We start from the raw sequence: 18,536 nt of genomic DNA on the forward strand, positions 1-18,536 counted from the left end.
GGCCAGCACCAGCAAAAATTCTCTTGGAGTGAGTTGATTGTGAATGAAATGTCTTTATTTTGTGGGTGTTGATGCTCTTCCTCCTCAGTGCATTTGCACAGGAATTCCATTTATCCCGTTTATGCTTTTGATTTTTGTGGGCAGCTGATTTCTTGCTGTGGACGAGCTGTGAAAGACAGGACAGAAGAGCATTCCCAGGAACCATGAAATCATCAGGTTGGGATGAGACCTTCGGGATCACCAGCATCACCCCAAACCCTGTCCCCAAGGGCCACATCCAGACTCCTCTGGGACAATTCCAGTGACTCCAAACCTCCCTGGGCAGCTCATCCCAAGGCCTGACCGCTCTTCCAGGGAAACTTTCTTTTCCAGTCTCCAACCTGAGCCTCCCCTGGTGCCATTTGAGGCCATTTCCTCTCCTCCTTTCCCTTGGGACACAGCAGCAGAGCCCGACCCCCCCAGCTGTCCCCTCCTGCCAGGGACTTGTGCAGAGCCACAAGGGCCCCCTGAGCCTCCTTTGCTCCAGGCTGAGCCCCTTTCCCAGCTCCCTCAGCCCCTCCTCCCAGGATTTTTTTTCCAACCCCTTCCCAGTTCCATTCCCTTCTCTGGATACACGTCCTTCATATCCAGTAGAAAAACTGATTGAGGTACCTGTAAATATATTAAGAAGTTTTTTTATGTAGGATCACAGAAGCATAGAATTATGGAATGGTTTGTGTTGGAAAGACCTTGAAGCTCATCCCATCCCACCCCAGCCATGGCAGGGACACCTCCCACTGTCCCAGGAGCTCCCAATGTCCAGCCTGGCCTTGAGCACTGCCAGGGATCCAGGGGCAGCCCCAGCTGCTCTGGCATTTAAAGCTTTTCCCCTCCTTTCTGTTCCCTATTTCTGTACATCTGATTAATGCTTGGATCTCCCAAAAGGCCACCTGAATGTTTTGCTACCTATGGAATGATCCCTGTGTGAGTCAGGGATTTTTCATTGCTTTTCCCAAAACCCTGCAGGGCCTGAAATGATACAGACGAAGCTGGGCAGACTGGGCCATTATCTTCATTTATTTTATCATGAGATGATTTGAGTTATTTGAGTTTTTGTGGTTGTGGTCGGGCAGGGAGGAACAATGTCCATGCTAATTCAGTTTTTGTGCCTTCTGATCCATCCACATTTTGGACCAGGAGACTTTCTTCCAAAACACTCTGGTTTGGAGGCATTATTGAGTAAGAAAGGACTGTCAGGAGGGGGTTTTTGAGACTCAGGGGTGGGAAGTTTATCTCATATTAAGCCTTTCATTCACAGAGAACCCAACAGCTCCAGCACCAGCGGGAATTCACTCATTGATTCCCAGGTTTCCTTTTCCACAGCGCTTCCCTTTGCCGGTAACCCCGTGTCATTTGTGGCTAGAAAATGAAGATACCCCAGTGTGTTATTGTCAGTCCCAGTCCCTGGCCAGGCTGTGACAGCCTGGAGAAACCAAAGCCTGCCAGACTCCTTCTCCAGACTCCCAAAGAAAACCCAGGCAGGCAGCAGGACGACAGGAGGGATTTCCATGATGCAAAAATTAGAGCTGATTGATCGGAAGCCACTCATAAAATGTCATCTCTCATCGAGGGGGAAGGACCCCGGCAGCAGTGATAAAGCGACGTTGGCCAGCTCTGACAAACGGGCCTGGGAGCTGCCGTATCGACGGCCAGGGCCGCTATTGATCCAGCTGCCAGCTTTATCATATTACACAATTACGAGATTGGATTTGCATTTTTAATTCTTTTAGGAGGAATTGGCCCCGAGGCAATTACGAGAGGGAAATGCTGGGATGGAGCCTGCTGGTCCGGCCTCGGAGAGTCAGGAGCTTTTAGGGAGAAGCAGCCACTGTCAAAGGGAAGTTCTGCTCAGCAGAGCTGTGACAAGGGAACAATGGGAACACAAAAGCAATAAAGCTTTAAAGGATTTGTTCCAAACAGTCTGGTCTCAAGGGACAAAAAGGCAAAACCAGCTCACCATTACAACTGGGCTAAAAAAGATGAGATCCATGGGCTCTTGGCTTTGTATGGATCACAATCACATGGATGTGAGGCCTGGAGAGTTTGGGCAGCACAGCAGGCAAAAAAGTACAAAATATTTTAACTCCAGGCCTCACCTGTTTGTAGAAACCCATGGATGTGAGGCCTGAAGAGTTTGGGCAGCACAGCAGGCAAAAAAGTACAAAATATTTTAACTCCAGGCCTCACCTGTTTGTAGAAGCCCATGGACATGAGGCCTGAAGAGTTTGGACAGCATAAAAGGGAAAAAAATACAGACTATTTTAACTCCAGGCCTCACCTGTTTGTAGAAGCCCACGGACATGAGGCCTGAAGAGTTTGGACAGCACAAAAGGAAAAAAAGTAAAAAATATTTTAACTCCAGGCCTCACCTATTTGTAGAAACCACCCAAGCTGGGCCTAACCATGTCAGGCTTTTGCAAACCAGGGAAAGGGTGAGTTGGACAAAATCCCTTCCCCTCACTGACATCCCTGTTGTAGGATTGGTTTTCCTGGGGTTCTGTCCTCAAAGGAAAACCCTTGAGGAGAATTCACCCTCTCTTGGCTCATTCAGGTCGTTTGAAGTGGGTATGGGGCTCTTGCTGCCTCTGCTGCAGTATCAGTGCAATAAAAACTGATTTATTCTTCATTTTTAATTTGATAAAAATAAGGGGTTTGTGGTGTTTTGAGGCCTGTGGATGAAATGTCCTGAGCAGGTTTTTGATCACAGAGCTCCTTTTGGGAATACCTGATTTTTTGAGGAAAGTTTTGGGCTTTTTCAGATTCAGCAATGTTGTATTAAATGATTCCTCCCTTCCCCAGTCCCAGCTTTTCTGCCCCCAGCGAGGTCTTCCATGACTTCCTTGATTTCCTTGGCTTTGGTAACAGCTACCTCTGGATCTGGAGCTGCTGGAGATGATTTGCATTCAGGGACCATTTCCCATTTTTTCTCCAAACAAAAAAACCACGAGAACATCTGGATCATCATCGAATCACAAAGATCAGGGGATCTTAATGAAGAGATGACTGTAATTACCCATTAATTCCTATCAGTTTCCATCCCAAGCCATTCCGTGTTTCTGTGACATGAATTAACATCATCTAAGTGGGATGAGCAAGAAAGAGAAATCCAGCCACCCTCCTCTCTGGGAGCACAAAAAATTGTGAGCAAAGAGCCTGAGACAGGCAGGAAAGGAAGGAAAAAACAGACAGAAGCCCAGATAGCTCCATCCCAGAATTCAGGAGGCACAGGGATGAAGACAGAGCTATTAAAAATCCAAGTTTAGCTAAATTTTGTGAAGGAAAGGAGAACCACAAAATTTTCTTCAGTTACTTAAATAAAAGAAGAGCGCAGGGTGGTGAGGAGAAAATCTGGACCGATTCTAAAGTTGAGGAGGGATTAAGGATTTAACGTAATGCAGATTAGCTAAAAAAATTAAAATTCTAAAAACATTAAAAATAATAATTTGCCCCACATTTACTAAGGGTCAGTTAATGCAGAGAAGTGGAAAATGAAGGATAGCCAGTGAAAAGGAAAAGAAATGGTCACCCTTTGAGATGAGAACAAGACACAAAAGTCCTCAGATCCTCCAGCAGGAGACATTGCAAGGTCCAGCCCTGAATTCCAGAGGAAGGAATGGGAATTGCAGACAGTTGGACATAGTTAGGAAGAATTTTTAATAAATTTGTCAAATCAGGGATTAGAGCAAATCCTCAGAAAATAACAAATGCATCACTTAAGGAATTCCTCTCCTTCTGACTTGGGTATTTCTGTGCTCGATAGCCTGATTTAATCATATGCAGATCTTTTAGACAAACTTTGAAAGAAAGAATAATTAAAGTCTTGAAAGAAAATTGTAAATGTTATTACATCAACATGGCATTGGGAAAGAGAATCATTCCAGGTTGATCTAAAACCTCTCACATGATGTGCTGACTGATTTATCCTATTTTAAGTCAGTGGATCTATTCATGTTTCAGTAAAACATTTGCTTTAGGTGCTCTAGGAGAAGTTATTAGGTAACAAAAGCAGATAAAGATAATAAAAGAGCCATGAGAATTTAATTAAAGAGTGGTGATAATGAACCTGGATGGAAGAAGAATGTTTGGGTTGCTGAGAGGTTACAAGGAAATTGCTAAGATGAATTTTAGTGAACTGGATAAAAATGGAAATTAGTAAAAATAAAATTAAAATAAAATAAAATAAAATAAAAAATGAAATTAAATAAAATAAAAAATGAAATAAAATAAAATATAAAATAAAATAAAATAAAATAAAATAAAATAAAATAAAATAAAATAAAATAAAATAAAATAAAATAAAAAATGAAATTAAATAAAATAAAATAAAAAATGAAATAAAATTAAATAAAATATAAAATAAAATAAAAATAAAATAAAATAAAATAAAATAAAATAAAATAAAATAAAATAATTAAAATAAAATAATTAAAATAAATAAATAAAATAAAACAGAAAAAAATCTAGAAATAATTAGGAATTTTTCAATTAGAAAAGACACAGAGGAAGAGATCTTGGTATGTCTTGGTTTATCAGCAAATCCCTGTGGAAAAGCAGGTGTGATGCAGGGATGTGGGAGGGGAAACACCACCAGGAGAATGCTGAAATATTGCTGGCAAAATCTTGGATTTTTCCTGAGTTCTAATCTCCAATGTCCTTCCTGTTCTGGCTCTGCTCCTCCCGGCAGATTCCTCATCTGGCTGATCCAAGAGGATTAAGGGAAGAGCTTGAAGGAATTCTGCCCTGGAAATGCTGATTATTGGTGTTTTCTTTATGGCACACCCACATCAGGTGATGCTTTCATAGCCACACTCCAGACTGACCTCCTTCTTCCAAACAAAGCAATTCCAAGCAGGATTCAATCCTTGGGACCCTCATCTGGCAAAGCCTGGAATTCACCATCACTCTGTGAACCCACTAAAATGCCCTGACATCATCATTTTTGTGCTTTTCTTTTGTTGCTTTTGTTGATCTGAGTCCCATAAAAGAGTCAGAGTGGTCCTTCTAAAGACACTTTTGACCTTTGGGTGAGGGCAGTGGTGGGAGGGATTTCTGGGAGGCTGCTTGGGATCACAAAATCCTATGGAGAAGAGGCAGACAGAAGGATCCCCCTTCCCATCCTAACCTGGAATAAAACCAAAAAGATAATCCCAGCAAGCAGACTCACCATTTTTGGGTGTGGATAATCATATTCCAGAGGCCAGGAGCTACCACCATGCCTCATTTTAGTATTGTCTTCACTTCCCACGAGGAAATGAGGCTCAAACACCAGAGTCAATAAAATTCACAGCTCGGCTGAGGTGCAAGGCACCATTTCCTTGGCATAACCTTTCATTTATTTGCTTTAATCCCTTTATTTCCCTTAATCCTGCAGCTCTCCCTCATTCCGTGAGCTGTGCTCTGTAGTCCCCATCTTTAAACTCAAGACTAAGTAAATCTAGACGCAAACAAAGGCTGCTTTTATTTTCCTACACTTCTGCAAGCAGAAATATCTCTACAACAAGGCTAAAAATCATCAAGATCATCCTATTTTTTTACAGGGATACAAATAGATTGTATTATGAACGGCCACATAGTAAAAATGGCTTTTCCCACTGCTGAAGAAGCCCATGGATATTAATTTATTTAAGCTCTCTGTTCTCTGGAAGACCAAAGTCATGGTCCAAGCTAAACAGAAGCATTGGAGCTGAGAAGGGAATTGAGAGAATCAAACTCAGGAAATGAAGAAAAGCAAGGAAAGGACCAACGTTGGACAATTCCAGGGATGAGACAGGCACAGCTGCTCTGGGCAGCCTGTGCCAGGGCCTCACCACACTCACAGGGAAGAAAACTGGGTCAGGACATCAAGTTTTGAACACCTATAACAAACTCTGAACACTTTTCAGAAGTTTTTTCCCCCCAGTAAATGTCAATATGGAGCTGAACAAACATCTCCTTTCCAGAGAAGCCTCCATACCTCAAATATTTAATTAACTGCACTTCTTTGTGTTTTGCAATGTCTCTCTTTGCTCCTCTGGTTAGAAAATCAAAACCCAAATTTTTAAAATGGCTGTGTAAAATAGTTTTCATTTTTTTGCACAAACAGACAGAACTTCTGGAGCAGCTTTTAGCTTTTTTAGCCCATCCCTGACTGTTTGCCTTCAGTCTCCTCTAGCAGAGCATTACCAACCCTGACAGCATTGATTTTCAAACGTATGATTGCTGGTGAAATATTAAACCCTATTGATCTGAAATTCAGGATCGGCTGCCTGCGAGATCCTTTGAATATTTTGGGCATGGGCAGTGTCATTTGTCAGCTCCTCCGATGGCAGAATAATGAGAGCTCCATCATGTCCCTGTTTGGAGACGGAGAGTTTCCCGTCAGATTACGGCATCTGCAATCTGGAGAAGTGTCCTCTGCTTTATGTTTGCTAATTGGGCAATTTATCCTCCCTGGGAAGCTTTTCCATCCATTTCTCGGGAGATACGGCGGGACAAAAACATCCATCTTTTTCACCCACTGAAATTTCACGTCGTTCACTTCTTCTTATGGAAGGAGTGATAGGAGCATAATGGAGATTGCCATGATTAAACCAAAAATCCAGGAAATGAGCACTGAAACAGAGATTTTTCTGGTGGGTTGGGATTTATGTTTGGGGATGGAGAGTGAAATTCGCCCCAAAATTGCTCCAAGGAAAGGACACAGTGATACAAAACACCCCAAAAACTCTTCCTGTGGGACACTGAAGGGAATCCTGCCTAGGATGTCCTTTAGAAACTCAGAAATACACAGAAATATTAAAAAAACCCAAAACATAAAACCCATCTCATTGTTTTCATGCTAAGAAAGGCACTAAAAGATTAAATATCATAAGCATCATACGAGATTGGATTAATAAGTGAATAATAATAAAAAATGTTCTGTTTTTCAGCCTGGAATCTCTTAAAGGGTTAATCTACACAGGAACTAAGAACATCCTGATTGTGTCTGTGCTCAAAAATGTAAAGAGGGAAATTTTTTTGGTGATAAAATACATATTTATGGTCATAATTACTCAAATTTCAGGCTGTGCTATGGAAATGATCCCAGGATTCTGTTTAAGACTGAAAATTCATGTTTGACACAGATGGGATGGACAGAGCAGTTTGGATTAGAAGGGCTGAGCCTTCAGCTGGGCAACGTCTTCAGGCACAGCTGCTGTCAGTTGTTGTTGGATGAGGCTCTGCCCTTCTTTATGTGGGATTTCATTCCAAATATCCCAGTTTCTGATACCTTGGAGAGTTCAAAGCCCAGGCTAAGAAACACTGGGGGAAAATAAAAACAGTGTAGGGGAAAGAAGTGTGATCCCAGAAGCCCTGCTGGGATCGGAGGGAGCTTTCCTTTAACCGATCCTCAGCTCGAAACTCCTGATTGTTTTGCTTTAATGTAGAGGCTCACAGCCAATCCATCATCCCTCGTGTCATCTCGGTGTTTGGCTTTTTAAAATATTAATGAACAGTCTGGGCCCTCCTTTTGCTGACCACTGAAAACAGCCCCGAACTCCCCTGGGGGAACCCTGGCTGATTCTTTAAGCCTGGGATTGAAATTCAGTCAAAGCTCAGGGTGAACGGAAATCATTTGTTGTGTGACAGTGACACGAGGCAGCTCCTTTTTGTTTGCCAGGGAGCTCAGGGGTTCTGTGTCCATTTCTTGTCATCAGCTGAGGTATTGATGGTCACCCAAAACTCTGTGGTTTGGAGAGGGGAGGCAGCTGTGGATTTGGCAGGGGCGGCGCCTGAGTTGGAGCAAGAAGGACTTTGTTGGGTTTTGTTCAACAAACTCTGCACAGAACAAGGAAACTCCAGCTGCTCTGTCCGGGAATGGGAAAGAAGGGCCAGGATGATCCCAGATGATGGAGGATGGACATGCCAGGGCAGCATAGCCACATCTATCCCCTCCCTCTGATGTCATGGAATCCCAGGATGGTTTGGGTTGGAAGGATAAAAAGATCCCTGATCCAAAGATTGTCCAGTGCCAGCTCTGCCATGGCAGGGACACCTCCCACTGTCCCAGGAGCTCCCAATGTCCAGCCTGGCCTTGGGCACTGCCAGGGATCCAGGGGCAGCCCCAGCTGCTCTGGCAATTCCATCCCAGCCCCTGCCCACCCTGCCAGGGAACAATTCCTGCCCAAGATCCCAAGATCCAGCCCTGCCCTCTGCCACTGGCAGCCATTCCCTGGCTCCTGCCAATTCCTGCAGCCCTTGGCAATTGTCTCTCTCCAGCTTTCCTGGGGCTCCTTCAGGCCCTGCAAGGCCACCCTGAGCTCAGCCCAAAGCTTCTCCTGGCCAGGCTGAACAATGGCAGCTGTGCCAGCCTTTCCTGCCAGCAGAGCTGCTCCATCCCTCTGCTCATCCTGGAGCCTCCTCTGGGCTCTCTCCAGCAGCTCCAGCTGCTCCCTGGGCTGGGCCCCAGGGCTGGGGAAGCTCTGCAGGTGGGGTCTCACCTCAGGGGGCTCGGGGCACAATCCCAATCCCTTTCCTGCTGCTCTCTCCTCCTGGGATGCAGCCCAGGACGCCGATGGATTTCAGGGCTCCCAGCACTCACTGATGGATCCTGTCCAGCTTCTCACCCACAACATCCCCAAGTCCTTCTCCTCAGTGCTGCTCCCACTGAATTCTACTCCCAGTCCCTGCTCCTGGCTGGGATTGCCCTGCTCCAGGAGCAGCCCCTGGCACTGGGAATTGTGGAACTCCATGAGGTTCTCCTGGGCCTCTTGTCACGTTTGTGCACTTTGCAATCTCCCAGCTCAGTCTGCAGATGACGTTGTGGGTTCCTCCATCCAAATCCCTTCGGTGTTTGACACACAGAGTGACACAATCCTAAAAACCCCCACATCAGATTTATCTCTTCAGGTCCCCTGAGTGGAAAATTCTTTTTCTTCTGGGAATTTTTGGCTCCTACCTCAACACTCAGTGTTGGAGTTTCTCGATCAGTGCCTTAGCAGCCCCTTCCCATGGCTCTTCCACACACGGAGATAAACAGCAATTCCTGATGCAAGAAATTCAAAGCACTGCCCTGTTGTGGGTGAAAAAATTGGGAAAAGTCAGCAGGACAAAAAAGAAAAAGCAACTTATTGTTGAAAGTCTAAACAGAGAACCTTAAGATAACAGAGTGTCCTGCAAAGGTGATGTAAAATCTGAGAAAAATGCCAAAGTGAAGAGATTTATTTGGAAAAGCTTAATTATGGTGCAACTTCTTCTCTTTTAATGGTGATTAATTATAATAATAAAAGAGATAATAGTCTCTTTTAAATGGTGATTGCTTTGCAGAAGGAAAAAAAAAGGGGTTTCCTGCTGGAGAACCCAACAAGAGTTTCAGCAGGACTGAGCCTGGTAAGAAATCCCAAAAGACAAAAACTTGTCCTTTTTTCTTGTATAAATATCTTTTCCCAAGAGATAAATAAATAAAGAAATATGCTTTTTTGTCTTGAAAAAATATTTTTCCAAGAGAGAAAAAATATAAATAAATGAATATAAACAAATAAATAAAAATAAATACCTGAAAATAAATAAATAGAAATAAATAAATAGTACAACCTCTCCATTTAGAGCCGAGACTCTCTGTGACCTTGGCTCCCAGGGAGGTTTAACCTACTCTGATTAACTTTCCCATGTTATTCCATGAAATAAAACCAGTTTTGACACCCAGAGACTGAGGCATCCTAGGGATAACACAATAACCCAATGGAATCATTCCAAATTGAGTTGCAATAATTCATTTAGGTGACCATACAGATTTGTTATGTGGAATATGAAACATTGCAAAATGAAATCAATAGAAATGTTTCTTGTTAATGAAGATAGACTGGGCTCTTCTGGGTGGGGTTTGGACTCCATAGCACAGAAATCCGATTTGGATTCAGAATTCCAGGGTATCTGACTGCTTAAAAAATGAGGAAAACATTATTTTGTAATGATATGGTTGGACAGCTGGGAAGTTATATCCTGAATTTTGTTCCATGCTTTTCTCATTAAGAATGCAAGCACAGAGCTGCCAACAGCACCGGGAAGCTTGGCCATTTTCTTCCACAAGGGCTTCACCCGAAATTTTTTAGGGATTAAGATTGGATTCTCAGTAAAAGTCATCCTTCTGACATGGGTTTTGAAGGATGTGAATTTTCAATGCTGGATTTTTTAAAAACCTTATTAAATTCGGTGATGATTTATTCTAAAGACAAACACGCTCAAGTGTAACAGGAGGAGAGGAAACGGCCTCAAGTTGCTCCAAGGGAGGGTTAAGTTGGATATTATAAAAAAAAAAAAATCACAGAAAGGGCTGTTAAATGTTGGAATGCGCTGCCCAGGGAAGTCATGGAGTCACCAGCCCTGGAAGTGTTCAAAAAACTTGTGGATGTGGTACCTGGGGTGGTGGTTTAATAATAAACACACTGGTGATTGTTGGACTTGATGGTCTCAAAGGCCTTTTCCAGCCTTTAACAAATAACAAATAACAAATTTATATTTTTATTTTTCTATTTATAATTCTCTTATACCATAAATGCAGCTGAATTTTTATTAGTGGCCAAGCAACTCCATTTCAGATTCTCTGGAAAATCCCTGTGTTGCAGCGTGGACATATTCAGTGTTTTTTGCTTTTTTTCCTGCTTGTACAAAAATTCTCCCAGTCTTTGTTTCAGAGCCAAAAATCCAGGAAATTGGCAGAGCTGCATAGAGGAGATCTCTGGGAAGAAGGAAAAACCCAAACAATCATGGACACAACAGAATATTTAACAGCAGGTCCTGCAGGGTGTCCTCCCTTTTCCCATTGGAAGCATGGAATGCCTTCAGTGTCAGTGCAGCATCAAATTTAGGATAAATTGAATTAATTTAATTTCTTTAGGGAGACCCAGATTGGCTCCTTAAAGCCCTGAGCAGAAACTTGTGATAGGTTCAGCCAGGACAACATGAGGGCAAAAATTGTGACTCCATGGGAGGAAAAGGAGCTCTTGGAATGTCACAGAGAGCTCTGGACACAGTGATTAAAGGAGGTTGAACTCCTTTGACCTGGCAAATCAAATTGGTGACAGCTCACTATGTTAAACTACATTAAAATTTATGACATTGAAGAAGAGGATCAATGTGTGAATAAAGCTTAAATTAGGAGATCTCTGGAGCAGGGAAAACAATCACCTGCAGGATTACCAAACAAAGATCCCACATTCGTTTGCTGGCCCCAAAATGATATGAAAGTCTCTTTGAAAGGGAGAGGAAAAGAGATAAAATGCCTTGGGGAAAAAAAAAAAACAAACCTGGAACTGGTCATTAGAGGGAAAATCGGAGGAAGTTTCACAAAATAGCTGTAAATGACTTTTTGTAAATGGCTTTTCTGGCTCAGGGAAACGACCCTGTGACAGCAGCAACCTCTGGCCAGGGTTCAGGGCACTGGAAATTCAAACACCTCGACCACAGTTCAGGTGTCAAGCGGGGCTTTGTGCCCTGCAAAACAAACTTATTATAGAGCTGAGAACTTATGATGAAAAGCAGTGCTTACAGCTCCTCAGAGCACTTTGGGATTTCAATAATGATTTCTGGAATTAAAGAGATGCTGTCGAGGTAAAGTCGTTTCTCAGAATAAAAAAATATAAAACTTTTTTTTTTTTAATGGCAAGAGTCTTTTTTAGTTCAGAACTGGGCAGGTAAAACCATTTATTTTTCAGTGGCTTCACCTTTAATTTGTATTTTTATATCATTCAGCCTGAACTAACAGTTTTATTTCCATTTTTTACAGATTTATTTCCATTTATAATCAACTCTGATGAAAATGAAGAAACTTTCTTAACCCTTCCCTATGTCACCTGTGTTTCCAAAAGAGGAAAAGCCACAAAGAAAGCACAGGGACTGACTCTTTAGAGACTTATTACTCCAAAAATGCCTCTCCTTAGCTCTTTTTTGTAAATCAAACCAAGGGGGAACTGATAAAAAGCAGACACAAAACCAAATCAATCCAACAAGAAGGACAGCTACTCTGAAGTTCCATCAGAAATGGTCAAATATAATCCATGAGTGCTTTCTCCTACTTTTCAGTGCCACCAAAAAATGTCCTTTCCTCATCACCTTGGCCCCCACTCTGACACATGAGAACAGCAGCAGTTTCCACCTGCAGAATTTACATTTATTTTATTCCTTCTCCAAATGTGAAGAGCTTCAAGAATGCTCTGTTCACTTCCAGCATCTCTCCTTCCTCTCAAAAATGTAAAAATTGTTAAAAGTTTGGATGCTCACTACACATTTAAGGGCAGATCTCCCAACAATCCTTTGGAATCCCATGGATTATTTCCGTGTATCCCAGTGGGTGACAGCAGCAACCCCACAGTGGCCAAACAGACAGTTGTTCCTTGCCAAAGGGAACTCCTGGAGGTTGTTCTGGCTGTCCCAAGGTGATACTTGGATTGGAGATGGGATTCTTCCCGGTTTCTGGATTTTGGGGACAGCCATGTGCTTGCAGCAGGAACAGGGTCTGAAGTCCACCGGGGTGGCTCAGAGATTTTTACAGCCCACGGTCAGGACATGAGATCCATGGGCTTTTCCATTTTCCCACTTTCTTCTGGGAGAGCTCCTCGGTGCTGCCCGAGCCAGAGGAACCCTGGGAGCAGAGCTGGTGGCTTTAACAAGAAATAAATTAAGAATTGATGCCACTCGGGCCAAATCCGCTCGCATCTGAACGGCACCTCCGCAGTGCCGAAGGGATCCCTCAAAATGATGGATGAAAATCCAATAAAGATTTCAGAGCCAGGAGGGGACGGGGAGTTGTGTGGCTGCAGTTCTGACACACAGCCAGCCTCTGCTCCGTGGGCATCCACGTGGATTGGGATGAGACACCTGGGGTGGGCTGGGAAAGGAACAGTCCAGGCCTGGCAGCGTGTGCAGAGTGAGGTTGTTGTGGGCATTCTTTGGAAAGATGATCCCAGGTTTAACCTCAGTTTTAAACTGACAGAGAGCAGGGTTAGGTGGGATATTGAGCAGGAATTGTTCCCTGTGAGGGTGGGCAGGGGCTGGGATGGAATTGCCAGAGCAGCTGGGGCTGCCCCTGGATCCCTGGCAGTGCCCAAGGCCAGGCTGGACATTGGGAGCTCCTGGGACAGTGGGAGGTGTCCCTGCCATGGCTGGGGTGACACTGGGTGGGCTTTAAGATCCTCCCCAACCCAAACCATTCCATGATTCTATGAAAATATTCCTGTTCCCTCTTTGCTGCTCAATCATTTCCCTCTCCTATCCATATGATGCTCCTAACTTGTGTCCCAGAGAATCCCAGCTCTTTCCCACTGTTTCCTGTACCTCCCCCTCTCTGATTTTTCCACTCAGCTCTCAATCCAATTTCAGACTCGAGCTCCCTCCTTTTATTTTTCTCCCTAATTCCTCCCTAAATTTCTCCTCCCAAATTCCACCCACAGAAGCAGATCAGATCAAATCATACCCTGCTCCTGGCACCTTTTCCCATGTCCTTTGGCCAAACTGGGTCCGAGAGCAGAGCTGGTCCCTGGCCACCATCCTGGGCTGCCAGGTGTCCATCCCGGTGGGAACTGTCCGCCGGGAGCCGGGTGCTGAAGGATCCCGGGCACGGGAACATTCCTGCAATTCCCTGAGGCTGCATCACCTCCCGTCAGTTTTCCAAGTCCTGGGAGAGCTCTCCCAAAAATGGTGCCTGTAAAGCACGTGTGGCCTCTTTCCAGAGAAGGAAAATGTCAGGAGAGATCCTTCCACTTCAGTGTTTCCCCTAAAGTTCAAAAATTTGTCTCCACCAAAAAATGGAGAATTTACTCCTGGAATTATTTCATCTACTCTTAAGGGGCTTTCTTAATTAAAACATCTTCTCAAGCCTCTATTATCCTTTTACAAGTCCTTAATTTGTTATTTCTTGGGGACTTTTTAGAAGCTCAGACCTTGTCATCAGGTGATGGTTGCATGACAAGCCTTTACATGGAATTTGTGCTAAGAAAATGGAAATTCAAAGGTTGATTCTCCCTGTGTGTGGCTGGCACTGCCAGCCTCGTGTTGTGCCCAAACATTCTTCCCTTCCCTGTTCCTCCAAAAGTCTCCTTCTCTGCTGAGTTCTTCGTTTAGAAAAAAAATAAAAATAAACTGGATTTTTCTGCCAGCATCTCTTCCTGATCTTTGAGACATCCATGACAACAAACTGGAATGTTCTGATGACTTTAAAAAACATTTTTCATCTCTGGGATTTTAACTATTCCATTGTGTTGTTACAATATGGGATAAAATATCTCCTTTTCCCTGTCATGGCACAAAGTTTGGTGTTCCTATTCCATGGCAGAGATCAGGTGAAAATTCACGTTTTCTGTCCAGCACTTTATTTCTTTTTTAAAAGTTCTGTCTTGCCAGCATCAAGGATGAACCATTTAATTTATTATTTTTATTATTAATGTGCATTCCTGCCACTCTGTCCTTCAGCCACAGGACTCTCCCAATCGGAAGGGGTGGACAGAAATCCTGTTCTCCTCAGGATTTTTCAGTCATTGATCCACATCCAGCTACATCAGCTTCCAATACTTTTGCTTCCCAGTGTTTGTTTTCCCTACTGAATTTTTCAGGACACTCATTTCACCTGGGGATACTCTATTGAATGTTTGGGGGCCAGTGCTGAGATAAAGAGTTGAGTGTAGGCACTTAATGAGGAACTTTGGAAGTTGTTTTATATTTGTATGAGGGGAGGTTGTTCTTGGTAATTTGTCCTACCTTTAAATCACAAAAATTTCATTGTTTTAAATTTATAACACAGTTTTTCTATGGATCTGTTCAATGCAGGCCAAGTCCACAGACAATTTCTTGAGTAAAAATTTCTCAGTTTTACTTTACTGCCATTTTACAAGACAGAACTCTCAAGGTTGTGTCTGGAGAGCTGGGAAGATTTTCAGTCAGGATGGGCGTTATTCCTAAGAGAAGACTTCAAGAGAAACCTGGAAGGGAAGGAAATGTGATTCCTCCTTGCTCAATCCTCCTGAATTTTAAGCTACACAGGATGGAAGTTCCCATAAATAATTCCACCCCTGGTTTTCAGGGGGGAGCTGCCCAGGGAATGGGCACGGCCCCGAGGCTGCCAGAGCTCCAGGAGCATCCAGGGATGCCCAGGCTGGGCTTGTTGGGGGGTCTGGGCAGTTGGATTTGGATGATCCTTGTGGGTCCCTTCCAACTCAGGATATTCCATAATCCTTTGGTTCTCTGGTTTCTTTAATCTGCCCAGCTCACAAGGAACTTGTCTTGTAATTAATGAGCTCAAAATCCCTTCTCCATTTTTCCACCTCAGTCCCAGAGCCGGGGAATGCTCTAAATTAAACGTTTTACGGAAAACAAGGACTTGGACTTCTGCCTCCAATGCCACCGGGGCAGGCACTTAATGTTGTTAAACCAAACCAAAAAAAAAAAACTTAATTGAATGACAATTCCTAAATTTAATAGATGTGGATCTTCACTTGGAGCAGGCTGGAATTACCTTGAGTCTTAGGGAAAGGTTACCCATTAACTCCTGAGTTCTGATTGGAGGATTCCAATATTGGGATTTCATTAACAAGATTTATACGAGCACCCAGTGACCAGTGTAGTAATGATTGTTATCATTCCATAATCAGAGAAATATTTTCTATATTTTCTGATTAAAGTCCAATTTCTTCTGAAATTCTAATGTTTGTGAAGGAGGAAGCCTGATTTAATGACAAGTTGTGACTTTAATATTGTAACACCAGCTCCTCTTAGCTTGTCCTGAACCCTGCTGACACAAATTTCATTAATCCTAATTTCAAAAGGCCAAATTCTGATGGTTTTAAAGAGTCCTCAAAAAGTCCAACCAATTTAGAGAGGAAAATGTTGTTTGATCCAAAAGAGGGATGCTCAGTGATGTTTTCCTGACTCCCTGCATGTAACACATCCCACAGTCCATGGAAACCCTTAAATTCTGCCGGTGGGGTGTTCATGGGGAGAGACGTCCCGTAGGAGAGGTGAGGAGGGGCTGAGGGAGCTGGGAAAGGGGCTCAGCCTGGAGCAAAGGAGGCTCAGGGGGCCCTTGTGGCTCTGCACAAGTCCCTGGCAGGAGGGGACAGCCGGGGGGGTCGGGCTCTGCTGCCAGGGAACAGGGACAGGAGGAGAGCTCAGGCCTCAGGCTGGGCCAGGGGAGGCTCAGGGTGGACAGCAGCAGGAATTTGCCCATGGAAAGGGAGCTCAGGCCTTGGCAGGGGCTGCCCAGGGAGCTTTGCAGTGCCCATCCCTGGAGGTGCCCAAGGAAGGGCTGGACGTGGCACTCAGGGCTCTGCCCTGGGGACAAGGTGGGCATCGGGCACAGCTGGGACTCCATGACCTCGTAAGTCTTTTCCAACCTCAATAACTCAGGAATTCTGTGATTATAAATCACAGAACATGTCACAAACACCTTGAAGTCAACTCTCTACCCCACACAACTTGTGAGTAGAGCTGGGTAAACTTTTTACATAAAAAAGATGTGACCCTGTACAAAACCTTCCAAATTTCCCACTACTTTTATCTTCTCACTCACAGAGAAATGGTTTTGAAGTTCTGATGCTTTGGGAAGAAGTTCTAAATTATTTACTCTATTTTCCCCTCCTCTCTCTCCTCTTAGGCTCTGTCACCACAGCGAAAGTACTGAGAGTAGTGACAAGTCCAATATCAATAAACATAATAATAATTGATTTCTGGGAGATGAAAAATCTGAAATTAGTGGCAATTTCCCCCCAGAGTGTTGTCTGATTAATTTAATGTTCATCTAAGTCTAAGTCACTCTAATACTTATCTGCTCAGCAAACCTTTGGGATGTGTCTGTGGGCCAAAGACCAGAAGAAAGTGAAGAATTATTGCACAGTCCAGGGCTTTTTAAATTTTTCGAACAAAACAGCAAAAGAATGGCTTGAGGAGATGCTAAAACTTGTGTTTGCTGTAATTATTTTAATTCTGCCATTACTTCAGAAGAAAAAATTGCCAATATGGGGCAGGAAGAGGAGCAGGAAACAGCTCGTGGCTGCCGTGGAAAAGCTGGAATGTCTGAAGGAGCATGAGAGGAGTAAGGGGGAGAGATGAGCTTGGGCTGGGATTTATCCAGAGAAACATTGTTGACACGATCAAGGACTAAAAGTCTGGGAACAAGGGAAGATTTGAGACAACTTTAAGATATAATTCAGGGAAAAGGGAAAAAATTGTGTGAATGAATGAATTTGGCATAAAAAGGGAACGTGTGAACAAGCAAAGGTTGTGCTTGAATCTCTGGGAAGTTTCTCCACGTCCCAGCAGGAGCAGGAGGAGGAGGAAGATGTGGCCACTAACATGAAACATGGAAAAATTACCTGAGTTTGGGATGGGCCAGAAGGGGAACAACTCAACAGCTTTCCAGGGTGTGATGTTCCCTGCTGGACCATCCTGGATTTCACTGTTGCATCCTGCCCAAAGCATGGACAGAGACCTCAGGCACCACCTCAGGCTTTGCAGACAAAGCCCAAACTCAGATGACGAAGGAAAGATCCTGTGAAATCCCGCACAATTCCGAGACATGGAAGTGTTCCTGCAGCCCATTAACGATTCAGACAGCCCCAGAATTGTTCATTACCAGGAGAGACAGCATTCCTGTTGTTTAGGCAGTGGCATCCTTCATCAGCCTTTAATCATCCCTAAATTGAGCTCTCCTGAGTGGGCTCCCTCCTCTCAGAAAGGAGGAAGAAACCCTGCACGACAGGAACTGGAGTTAACTGCCTGATTCTTTGCACCCAGTGTGGTTTCAGAGAGGAAATAAAGAGCATTTAGAGTGACTGAATCCCATCAGATCTTCCAGACATCCTCATTAGGCTGTTCTAATTAGGGTTGTGTTGTTTGCTTCATTTTCTCTCGATAGTGTTAGCTGGCAAAGACTGATGCCTTTAGCCCTCTAATAAATTAATTATTAATGGGGGAGTTAATAATTCATGTTAATTGGTACTATGAGCTACTTTCCCCAACAAATGTGAGCAAAGGTCAAAACTTGTTAACAGCAGAGGTGAATTCTATTTTTAAGTTTTCTGTTCCATAATCTAGCTGGAAAATCAATGTATAGCTTGCAAAATTAACTGGTTTTCAAAAGAACAGCACAGACTGAGGGCAAAGGTGTGGCCTCTTCACTTGGTTGCATCTAACTGGGAACTTCCACAGCTTTTGGCGCATCCAGAGGCACAGGGAATTTGGGATTGGCCACCATGGATCATCAGGAATTGTCTCTGTGATGTGCCCACACTTGAGCAGGGTGTTATGAACAAAGAAGAGACTGAGAAAATGTCAATTAACACCAGACTGTGACTTTAGTGCCATGTGGGAAGTGCATTATGGAGTATCCATGGTGCCTTTCTTGCAAGAGAAGAACCTGTTCCATCATCACTGGGAGGTTCAGCCTAGGGGAACACCAAATAATTCCCTGTAATTATTCCTTGCTGCTCAGATAAGACAAATTCACCATTCAATCCCTCAATGAGGTGCAGTGTTTTGATCTCTGCCTTCCC

This window comes from Poecile atricapillus, chromosome 1, assembly GCF_030490865.1.
Source record: "Poecile atricapillus isolate bPoeAtr1 chromosome 1, bPoeAtr1.hap1, whole genome shotgun sequence".
Lineage (NCBI taxonomy): Eukaryota > Metazoa > Chordata > Aves > Passeriformes > Paridae > Poecile > Poecile atricapillus.